Source organism: Orbicella franksi, chromosome 1 (genome assembly GCF_964199315.1).
Source record: "Orbicella franksi chromosome 1, jaOrbFran1.1, whole genome shotgun sequence".
In the NCBI taxonomy this organism is placed as follows: Eukaryota; Metazoa; Cnidaria; class Anthozoa; order Scleractinia; family Merulinidae; genus Orbicella; species Orbicella franksi.
Window position 1 is genome coordinate 37,611,239 of NC_138145.1, and position 12,566 is coordinate 37,623,804.

General features: G+C 39.3%; 1 protein-coding gene and 1 pseudogene across 1 annotated transcript in view; one reads left to right on the plus strand and one right to left on the minus strand.

Moving 5' to 3' along the window:
- The window catches only part of LOC145461481 (uncharacterized), a 479,224-nt gene that overhangs the window by 275,696 nt on the left and 190,962 nt on the right, over positions 1 to 12,566 (plus strand).
- LOC145464260 (adenosine receptor A3-like) lies at positions 4,978 to 5,982 on the minus strand (annotated as a pseudogene).

Consider the following 12,566-nt stretch of genomic DNA (forward strand, 5'->3'; position numbering starts at 1 on the left):
AACTGAGCGAGGATGCTTCTAACCTGGTACCAGGTCAATGCCCGACTTCCTCGTGCCGATTTCTTGTGGAAAAGAAACGTCGAGGCAATGGAGATTATGGAAGAATAATGAGAGAAAAATGTATGAAAAGGAAAAAATGATAATAAAACTGGGCGTATGAGAGGATGGATGTTAGAAAAGTATGCTGTATCAGCGATGGAATAATAAAGAGGGGATGGGGAAGGGACGAGAAAACAAAGTAACAATTTGGGGGAATGCGTGTTACGAAAAAGAAATAGGAAAGAAGTTTAAAACTTGTTAGTGAAAAAGAAAAAAAGGATAAATAAAAAATACCTTGTGTGGAATATATTTTCCTTCATCTTCCTACTTTCAGATATTCCAACGAAACTTTGACGAAAAAAAATGTTTTTTTTCGCAAGTCGCGAAGTGGTTTGCGAGGCGTAAAAGTTTTTCACAAGATCACGCCATCATTGCGTGATCTGTATGACGTAATGTAAGACCCTATAGTAATAGTGGTCAGCGGCAGCCATTTCGAGTGAATTGTTCAACGAAGTGAAGAAAGGCGAGTGTGGAGGGTTTGATTGAAGCTAGAATTTGAAGAAAAACTCGAAGAAAGGCTCTAACGTGGCCAGATGGAGGAATTGATATCCAGGTGGACATTGGTGTATGATGGATGGAGTCAGTTGGTATTACAAGTGGGATTGTTCGTTCTATTTTTGATACTCGTCGAAGGCCAGGTGAATAATGATGGCGCGTACAAAAATGCTGTGAGAGGTAGGTGAGTAGGTCTGGTGAAGTACCATTAAGTAAGATATGATCCACTCAGATGATAAACGAAAGTTTCTTTGAATGCGAGTTAGATATTGAAAAACAATCCTTTGACTGATCCAAACTGGCTAGGTAGTGAAATTTATGTCCCGGGAAATTTAAAGAAATGGGATTTTGATTTGTAAGGTGGCGGCATGAGAAAAAAAAAACAAAAACAAAAACCAAGAAACCGACATGCATAAGGTTTAAAAATATACTTTTAATTCTATGTACAAGTGATATGCAGACTACAAGTAGAAATAAAGTTATATAAATATATTAGAAATGGTTTTCAAAATAAGATTTTCATCTTAACATGTATGAGGAATAGAGGAACATCGTTCCTCTTGCAAGTATTCTTTCGTTAAATAAAGATTTTTTAATAAATTAAGAATTGTAACCTTATGTGATATCTTTAGTTTTTCTTGTTTAAAAATAAGTTGTATGTTAAAACTGATCTGATCTCCGTAAACTTTTCCTTACTTGAGAAATTATACAATTAAAATATGCATAAGAAGGATAGCTTTTCAGTGCATCACACAAAAAAGTTTTGTTTCTACATCGAATTTAACTATATTTGATAATTTTTGAATGAAATGAAATTTTTCCTCACTTTTTTAATCCTAAAATATTGAATTCTATATTTCTCTGATTGGTAATTTTTGATTTTGGGCTTCGGACAAGCGCGCAATAATTTTTTTTTCTGTTTCGAAGTCGGCTAATTCGAATCAAAAATGTGCGACATTCCGCGCGCGGTCAAAATACGCAGATTAGGACCGTTGACGTCATAACGGGTGTGTAAAACCTCCCAGCCATCACAGCAGCCGAGAGAAACAAGCGAAAGAATGGGAAGTTTTGTGTTAACGGAGGGCCCTGTTTGGTGAGCTGTAAAAACACCACTTGCATGGAAGGCATTGCCATACATAAGTTTTCGAAAGACGATGTCAGAAGAGCACGAGGTTTGTGATTTGTTTGGAGACACCAGCCCAAATTCTCTTACTTACATTTATTATATGGCTCTGTCTCACAAGGACTGGGAACTACCAAATTCACGAATTGGATCGGCTGAAATCGATATTGAAAGCGGTCTACAATCATGGACAAAAGTGTTGACCCAGTTGAGCAAAACAAACGCTTTCTATCGGCGTCCTTCCATAATTTCAAAAACATCTTTTTTGTCGATAGCCAAACCCCTCTCTCCCCCTTTTCAATGTTGAAATACGCGCTGTAGATACTGTCACGTGGTTACAACATTGAAAAGGGGAGAGGGGGTCGAGATGTGAAAATTGGAGAATGAAAAACTCACCCCTTCGGCGAAACAGGTCTTTTTCGGGGAGTATCTCAATTGCTTTTGTCCATGATTGTAGATTTTCCTATCTAAACCGGCATCTAGACCGGTAATGTTTTGCGGTGAAATAGATGCAAACTAAAACAAAATCATTGACTATTTTCACGTATCAAGAAAACCGGCTCAACATTGACAAAAATAGGCATTGTTATAAGACCTAAAATTGGTCTTATATGGTCATTTTGAACAATGGCGGTATAAGCTTCTAAATGCCCGCGGGAGTTTTTGAAATTTCCGATTACCATACGAGCGCGAAAATTAAACGATCGGAAAGACTGAATGGAAGACAAATTCTCCCGAGGGGAGATGGTATTGGTATAATCCTGTCGGTGCAAATAGTTGCGGTGGGGTGGCTGGTAGGGTGACTGTTGTACACATGTGTTTAAAAGTGAAAGTAAAAGCTGCTGACAAGTAAGGCATCTTTTTGCTTTAAAATTGCTCTAACCTGATAAACTCACCACGCGTGGGAGTGAAAGTGAAGTTCGCATTTGGCTAGATTGCGAACAGGCTCTCTTTCGCTCTAAAACCCATAAGATCAGTGTAGGATGAACGCGAAAATGGCGAGCGCGATAATCGAGCGGCAAAGCTGCTCGCTTCGCGCTCCCGCTGTTTCCGCGTTCGGCCCACGGATTGAAAACCAGGAGGAGAGACTGCTTTCAGTCGAGCATTCGGCCACAGATTAATAGCTCTTAACAGCGCTTCGAAGCTCGCGCATCTTTCCTCGCCGACCGATTGATGTCCGCAGCGATTTCCAGCGGAAAGAAATCAGGGAACAAATAATTAAAATTACAGACGCGATGTTTTGGGTAGCGTTTCTCCGCTTTCTTCCGCTTTACTCTCAACGTATTTTTTGTGAATCACGACTCCACCGTTCTAGATTTGTTTACTAAAATTGTTTACTAAAATGTGTGTGCTCTGCTAAAAAGTTAAAACTCTTCGATACCTTATTTCACTTCCAGACTGATAGTTGTTCTACAGAAAAGATCTCACCTTCGTTTGCTGCGAGCTTGATTGAAAACAACGGCGCTCTTTCACAACTAAAAAGTCAGACCTCGTTTATAAAGTGCCGCGCGCTCGACTGAAAACAGTTGAGTCAAAATCTGGACGCTCCGCGAACACTCAAAAAATTGAAAACGAATAACTTCCATGACGATTGCCAGGTTTCAGAGAAAGATTTATACGCGCAAAAACAGAACTTCAGTCACGCATTCTTCACTCTAACCACCGCGCGGTCGACTTAATAAAAAGCAGAAAAGTTGTAACGCCGCACGAATGACAGACAAAGAATGCTTTCAGCAGCATACCTATAGCTGGTTTTCACATGACGTCACTAAAATTCGAACTACAAAACTATTGATCTTCCTGAGATTTTTACTTAAATGATGTATAAGAGCAGCTTAAAATTAATATTCATACCAATTTTCGCTCCGAATGGGTTCTTGGTCTTGTGATAAACTACGCTTGAATTTCTAAGCTTTTGCGTGACGCGGTATTTACATGACGGCCTAGAGAGCTGTCATGATGGTTAAAAGAGTGACTTATTTCGGGGAACTTGGCTATCTGAACAGTTCATGTTATAGAAAAAGTATTATTTTAATGTTTTAGAGTTCCTCGAGGGATAAATTTACGCTTTTGTAGCAAAACTCAGTGATAGATGTTTCTGTTAGTTTCCGGCCGCCATGTTGGTGCCCATACGGATGGGCACCAGCATGGCGTCTCCATACAAATTTCTATAAATTTGGGTAAAAAATTTCTCCGCATATCTCGCATGAGAAAAATTGCTGTGACCAGAATTTTGGCGAAAATTTTGCATATTTACCTTCTTTCATTTTCCAGATTCTGGACTTTATCTATTGACCGGTTTTGATTTATATTTTGATCTATTTTGAATTGCGTGATACTGAAAACCAGCAATTAAAACGAGTCGGAATTAGAATAAAAAGGGATTTAAACCGGGGGTTGTATTTAGAGAGACGTGGTCCGAATGCGACACATGTGGATAATTAGTTTTTGAATTGTGATCACCTCGATGCGCACAGCGGCGGTCAATTTGCCTTGGGGTACACCGGTGAGAATTGACTTTACGAGAGAAAAAATTACGCTGCCCACCCCCAAGTGCAGCTTAATTGTTCTGCCGAAAGTTTTCCGAACAACGGCGACGATTTTGGTTTGGCTTCGGACGAAGTCCCTCAGGGTTACCAAGAACAAAAGGCTATTCATTTTTGCTTAACGTCTGATGTTGATCCGGAACATTAGACCATTTCTTGATACGTCATCTGACAATATTTATTTCTGAAAGTGCCAAAAAGCCTGATGGGAAAAAAAAAAAAACGGAAAGAAGACGAGCAGACTTTGGCAGAATTAGATTGAGCTCATCGCCGTTGGCAAACAAAATGTCAGTTAGTACAAACCAGTTACATTAAACGAATCAAATTGTCCTTGCTTGTGTCATATAATAAACATCTTAGTAACCGAAATTAGTGAGCCTGTATGGGAGAATCTTGACCTCGGTCGTGTGTACAGACCTCACTGCGTTCGATCTGTACTCACGATCTCAGGTCAAGATTCTCCCATACACACCTCGTGCGCGGTTAATAAGAGCTACGTAATTTTGACCAACTGCAAAATTATTCAGCGGAATAATTATGGGTTAAGAAATCGCACACTAAACATTCCATGTATTACTGTCTTAAACTGGTTGGAAATTTGTTAAATAGTGGTTTATATGTTACGTGGTCCTGAACCAAGTTCAAATTTTCTTATAGTTTAGTTGTGGCTTTACAATTCAAGAGCGTATAATCTACATCATCAATTCAGAGTTTCTAAACTTTGGTATCCAGAACTTCCTGTTTAAACTTCAGCTGTAGGAGACTGTTGTCTGTTCGTAAAGTTCTGAGCTCTGTCGCCGGAGTCTTGTTACTTCTTCTATTAATATTTACCATGTTTGGGGCAGCCGCTGGTCTTCTTAACCAGCACAAAACGAGGCCTTCTCTAAACTCAGGTATTCTTAATGCGTACACAACTGGATTTACAAACGAATTGGAGTAATTTATAACGTTCACCAGATCATAAAACTTCCACGGTATTTGGACATCATACACAGAAATTAAACCGTTCAAAATAACTAAAGGGATCCAGCACAGCAAAGCAAGAATAGACACAAATAGCAAGGTCTTCGTTAAGCGTTTGTTTCGCGAGTCTCTGTTTTGCTGTTGTGAAGCGATATTTCCGCCTCGAAACTTTTTCCAAATGCCGATGTTACTGCCACATATGATGAATGTTATAATCATGACGTATGGCATCCAATAATACATAGAACGTTTTAATGAAAACAAGAGGGCGGTGACGACGACAGTCAGTGCCCACACAGTAAAAATAATAATACGGTATGCTCGCATTTACAGTGTTCGGTGCTTAAACGACCAGTAAATGGCGTAAAATCTCTCACCAGATATGAAAGCTACAGAAATTAACGACGCCTGCGACAAAAAGGTATCAACGAATGCGTAGAAAATTGACAAAGACATCGACCAACCACCTTTCCAAAGTTCAAAACTGTAATCAACGATGTAAATGTAGAGCGGTAGGGACACAGTTCCTAACATCAGGTCAGCAAACGCCATATTGATGACTAGAAACAAACTTCTGTTACGAAGTCTCCTGGCTACTGCAAACAGAACAACGGTGAGCAAGTTTCCTACAACAATAAATACAAATACCAAAATAAATGCGGCGCACAATGCGATGCCTTCTGCCTTGGAAGGAACAATTCTTGATGAACCAGTCGCGTTCTCTGAGCTATTTGCAGCTGCTTCTGTTCTCATCATATTTCAGTTTCACTGAACGATTGAAACGTCGATTAAACTTTGCCGATAACAACGTATCGTTACTTGATGAGGAAAATAGGAGGTCTGTAAACCGCAAGATATGAGAATGAGGAGCGAGTGACAGATCATCACCAAATTTGTAGCTTTTTGACCGTTTTAAGACCAATCATCGTGGACTTATCTTTCACATGACATGTCTCAGTTGACTTAAAACTGACGCAACCTGTCAAGACATATTTTAAAGAAAAGTTTTAGAATGATTATATTGCCATAATTCGTGACTAAGATGCGTCATCCATCAAGAAGCTTGCATCATGTTCCTCAGATTTGACGGGTTGATCAACACAGAAGCATCTGTTATGTTTTTTTTTTTCTCTTGATTTTTAAGTAAAGGTTTCAAATGATGATTAGTATGTTTTGCTTCAATTTATTTCCTTAAAACAGTGAATGAGTAAGCTTGTTGTTCATATACTCCATGGTGGTTTTACGGGAAAGTTTGTAAAGACCTGACGGTTATCTCAAAGGTGTGTAAATAGTTCACATTAGTTCAATTAATAAAACTGCACAATTAATTTCCCCAAGCATTAAGCAGGAAGTTGATTGTAAAAAATAGTTTGAGAAGGCTAATTTTGACAGAAAGCAAGGTGTAAGTGCTGTATCGTGACGAGGAAACAGCTCATGCGCAAAACCGTGGGCGTTTACCTAACAACGTTTGACGGCACCAAGTGGCACACTGTCAACTTTTTCCTTGATGTACGCCAATTATTAATGGTTAACCAATCAAAAGTCCACAGCTTTTATGAACTGTTCTTGTTAGACTGGATTTGAATTTCTTCAAATGGTTAGAAACTATTGGCTTAAAAAACCCACTATGAAATATATAAATTTTTGCAAAAAAATGCAATGGAGGTCCTCAATCAAAATAGCCCTCATTTCTGAGGATTTCTGATTATTTAAAATTCCTAATGAGTTTGGTACGCAAGTTAACATTAAAGGAATTAGTGCTCGGCTACCGTGAAAAACGGTAGTATATTTGTTTAAATTTACATGGAAACGTCACAGAACTGCATTTTGAGACAGGTTCTTACTTAAATTTTGGGGATATTGTGAATTTTCATCTGCACTTCCGCGGATTTGTAAGTCTCATTCTATTTTATTTTATTAGCCAATTATTCTTTGAGTTAAAAAGGAAGGCAGAGGAGCCTAATAAACAGCTGGGTAAGTCATTGATAATTTAATACATGTAGTTGCTTGGTTTGTGTGGATACTTACTTTTTATAGTTCATGGAGTTCTTCAGTAATCCATTGAAATTAGGGGTCTTCGACGTTTTTCTTTTTTAAAAATACATGCATAAAGTGATTTACATCTCTAGAGAGATTTATAGGTGAAATCAGGAGATATATCCACCAGACCTACTGTAGCTTTTTAATTTTACTCTGTTCGAAAATTGCCATTTGCGACAAGGTAATCATCGATATTTAGTCTCTGACGGCGCTCGAAATTAAAAATATCAATTTGAAAGGGAGATGTTTGCCTTTTGAACTTGACAAAAGAATAAGGAACAGAATCATATTTACTCAATGTCTCGTTTGATATTGAATTTCCAAGAGGTATTTATCTTCTTGGACAACCATACCTTACAGCTTAAGAGGCTGTCCGTGTAAGAACCGACCAATCGATTTTCGGCCGAAAAGAGAATTGCTTCAAATTTTCTGTGTGAGACAGTTAGTCCATATGATAAACAAAAATAGCAATAATTTGGCTTTAAGTGCTATTTTTCAATATTTCTGGCGACGATTTCCGAGTACGATCCAAAACCGTAAAACCGTTCTGTTTCGAGTCAAATTTACGCGTTGCGCGGAAGGAGCTGAAAAATTACGCTTTTACTCAAATACAATAAAACTTACATATGATTTTATTTCGTGTTTTTTCTTTCGATTAACGGTAAAATATTGAAAATCGGGCTGAAGAAAAATTAATTATGATTTTTTGAAAATGCCCCACAGAAGGCCTTCGCAAAATTTTAGCGGGCACGTTGCTGGTTGAAGGAGTGTTTCTCAAAAGTATAACGTTACTTGGAGCCCTGACCAATATCCATGTCTAGTACTAGGGCTAGTGTACCGAGAACTGGAAAAAAAAAACTTTGGGCACTAACCTTTTGGAACTACAGGAGTTTGATCAACATAGCTAATTTCAGACGTGAAAGTTTGCCTGACACAATTTCGCACCGATTATTGTTCTTAAGTTCCCCATATAAATTCTTAAGTGTCATTGTCGGAGAAAACCGGGCAGTACCAAAAGATCGAGGTCGGCCGTTTACATTCATCTTTTCACAGTATAAAAGCTATCCGAAAAGATTAACAACCATGACATTTGCCGAGGTAGGCGTTCGTTTTTCTTCGAGATATCGCCACATCGCGATTTTGGCCCTCAAGCGGTCTAAAATGATCGAAATTTCGGACAACTTTAGATGAGCCTAAAAGGTACTTCCTACAAATTCCAGAAACTCTTATTTTCATGAGATGATATTTGTTTCCTTATTAGTTGATTGAGAAATATTAGCGGTCTTTCGCATTAATTCTACGGTTTTCACGAGGTGCCAAATATCGCCGCCGAATCGTTCACCGAATCGTGACCCAAATTTTACCCATTTTCAGCGAGTCGTTTTTCAAAAGTGCGGCAGTTCATTTCCACAGAAAAACATTTTTGTGATGGTCTTTTGCACTGTTATCAATATACAGTTTAGTTAAAAATTGGTATCTACAGGCAAAAAATAGGTAGCTGGACTGCAGAATAGAGTTTTTAAGCTCTGACATCGTTATTAACCTATGTAAACATTTCAAACTTGCCAAATCCTTACCATTATTTAGGCTAAATTTTCCCGCGAAAATTCTGTTTTTTATATTTTGGTAAATCATGGATAACAATCGCAGAAAGTAGGTATAAGGTAATATTCTTCGCTAAAAATTTGGCGGGAAATATTTCTGACTAATGAGTTTTTTTGGACTTTGCGAGACCAATTACTCCGATTTGCCTGTAGATACCAATTTCAACTAAACCGGATATTGATTTCATCGGACAAAGGATTCTATCACACACATCCTTTCCGTACTGTGGCTCGGAAGTCATACTGCGTGACAGTAAGACCAACTCATTTCCCAGCATCTCTTACGGCCACCAAGAGGAAGTTGTTGTGGTAACAGCCTGCTACGTCACTCCTGAGAATCTCTCGGATAATCTGGGGGTGATCCTTTTTTTACAACCTCCAGTCTGTTTTCAATGATTGATCGAGCAGACTGCATACCAGTCCTGCCGGCACGAATCAAAGATATGCGCATATGATTTCAGCTCAACCTTCCCATTGCTAGCATTCTTAGTTATTACCGTTGATATATGCCAGTTAAGGCCTCGTTTTCCATACCAATCGGACTGCTTCTCACGATATCTAATTTGAAGAAATTTCATGGTCCCGTCCATTATTAGGATAGCTGACGTGTCGTCGGCTGATCATGATCTAAGTGCATCTTGTTTTTCCTCTGCCTGGTTTATCGAACGAATAACGTGAGCTTTCCACAGCAAGATATCTGACTTTGCGCGGTCAAAATCATATAGCAGATCCTCTCGTTGTTCTGAACTGTAAGGTGTGCAGGATGACGCTTGGAACTCCAGTCTGACATCCTCCAGTACATTCTTCATCCCTTGGCAGTCATCGCAACTGAATACGTGCTCATGAGAGCAGGGTTGCCGGAAATCGGCTTCGACAGGATCACTGGGCGCAAAATGTCGACAGTGGTCAGCGCAAGTAGAATCATGTGGCTGGCAATGTACGCGGTAGTCAGTCTTGAGATAGCGTTTTGCATCTCTGAGCTTTCTATGAACATCAAGACACCACTGTTTCTCCATTCCTCCTTTCTCAAGAGTTTCAACCAGTGTCTCAAGAGTCTGAAATCCCGCCGCGTCATCAGCTGAGGTATTGTACAAGCCCTGGAGCGACTTACGCTGAGATGCGTCTCGAACCTCCAGGATTTAGAACAAAGTTGACCTACTCAGTGGTTCGTGACATTGTTCTTTACAATACTCCAAGTATTGTTCAATCATTGTGGATCTGGTCACTGTCCTCACAACATTAGGCATCTCTATTCTGTCGCCACTTTCGAGGATTAGTATTTTACTACCATAAGAAACGTCTTGATAGAAGTACAGTCTATTTATAAATTCCACAAAGTGATCGACCTTACTCATGTCAAGACGTACGCGGGGCTTGGTTGTAACTTCAGGGGTTGTACCAGGGCCGCTTAGATTAGCATGAGAGCGTGCTTGCTTTATTTCCCATGTGGATAGTTTTCCGTATGGTTGGTGAAGTTTTTGCAGCATGCATGCTCATGGGATATCTATATGCGTAAAGGCTTAGTATCTGTCTCTTTAAATTTTTAGTCTTAGCGTTCTTGTACGCAGTCATAAGTACCACTAGATCACCAGGTGGCGAACCGTCAAACTTTTTCTTTGTGTAGACTGAGCCATGGAATTGAAGAGCTCGTCGCCACTATGCACCTCCAAGTGCTATTGCACTGCACACTAGCGAACAGTCTTCACTAGCCTTTTGTACAACACTCAACTGTTCTGCTTTGCTCAAGTTGTTCAAGGGGGTTTTCAAATGGGAGATAAGAGGCTCCCGTTTTGTTTCTTGTGCAGTGAGATTTGCAATCGTGTCCATAGCTGAGTTTTAAACACGAACGGTATCTGTAACTAAGGGTGTTGGAGGAGACGCGGCATCTGTTCCCGGAGTCCAGCATGGAGTGGAGGCGATATTCTCAGGAGTTGGAGGCTCACGGAATCGGGTCGAGGTGACAATGAGGCCTATGGTTTCCATGGCAGCCTGTTTGGCAAGTCTATGAAAATGTAAAAGCAACTACATTTGTCAAGTCAAGTCACGCTATTAACAAAGGTGACGGTAAAAGTGATTTTTCACTCTTTCTTTTTCAAAACGGGTTGCACTCGCTACATACCTTTGATGGGATGTCTTGTCTTCAGGTTCCTTGGGGTACAGCCAGTCTGTTTTTTGAGCAACGTCTTCACTGTGTTGCTTCCTACTCGTTGCGCAGATTGCTAGTATTACAAAAATAAATGTTTATAAACTTCCTCATAAAGGTCTGTAAATTACCTAGAATCTGCGGCATGAAGATCACACGATTACATACCACGCCCACCTGCCCCCATCCAAAACGAAAAAACTCGTAAACCCTGACCAACCAGCCGGAAGTTGTATTGCTAAGCAACTTTATAAAAAATTGAGCAAGTTTTGTTAATATTGTTGTTTTGAATTTTGTGTAATATTCATATTCGGAACAAACTATATTTCATTGCGGCAGGGTGTCCGATAATCTCCCAACTAGGCGCCAAAACCACACTCGTGAAATGACTCAGGAAAATGAAGTCTGTATTACCGTTAGGGCATTAAAACGTAAACAGTATTCAGTGGTTACAAAATAAAATCTTCAAAGTTAAAACTTACGCGAACTAACGGGTGTAGCTTCTCCAAAGATGTTTAAAATATCCAAACATGAATCAACGAAGAAAAGCTATCCTAGTAATATTTTGTATAAGTGAATCCGTTGCGTTAATAATTTCAAATTTTGCCAACGTTTTCACAAAACTTAACCCTTCAATAGGCATTTGAAACCGCCACACAGATAAACGAAGAGCTAAATGAACGAAATTCGATGGTGCATTTTGCAAAAAATTCAAACTTCTAATCGATAGATTTTCTTCATATTGTCAGGTAATAGTATGATCGTGTCAATTGTAATGCCATGCATCTTATCCAAATGTAACTTTGTTTGTTTGGTGCTTTATTAGCGAATACTGAACTACTGCTTGTACTCTAAATGTGAAAATCAACCACAAAATTCCCTTCACCAGATAATCCAAAAAATAATTTAATTCATCTATTCAATTCACGAGTTTGCTCACAGAGCACTTTGATATTACTCAGCGCGCACTCGATGCATGACGTGGCTTGAGAATTTGCGTGCGTGGTAAGGATGCGCAGAAACAATTAGCGCGAACGTCCTTAAAGTGCCTGTGAAGTGAAATTTTCCCCACTTTTTTCATTCTAAAATATTGAAGTTTATATTTCTCTGTTTGGTAATTTTCGATTTTGGGCTTCGGACAAGCGCGCAATAATTTTTTTCCTGCATCGACGTTAGGTAATTCGATCAAAAGTGTGCGACATTCCACGCGCGGTCAAAGTAGGCAAATTAGGACCGTTGGCGTCATAAGGTGTGTAAAACTTTCCAGCCATCACAGCAGCTGAGAGAAACAAGCGAAAGAATGCCGGGAAGTATTGCAAGCGAAAGAATGGGAAGTTTTATGTTGTCGAATGGCCTGTTTTGGTGAACTGTAAAAGGGCACAAGGTTTCTGATTTTTTCGAAGACATTGGCCCAAATTCTCTTCCTCATCTAATTTTGACCAACCCTAAAATTATTCAGTGGAATAATAAACATGCCATGCCTTATTGCCTTAAACTGGTTGGAAATTTGTTAAATAGAAGTTTACATGTTACATGGTCCTGAACCAGGTTAA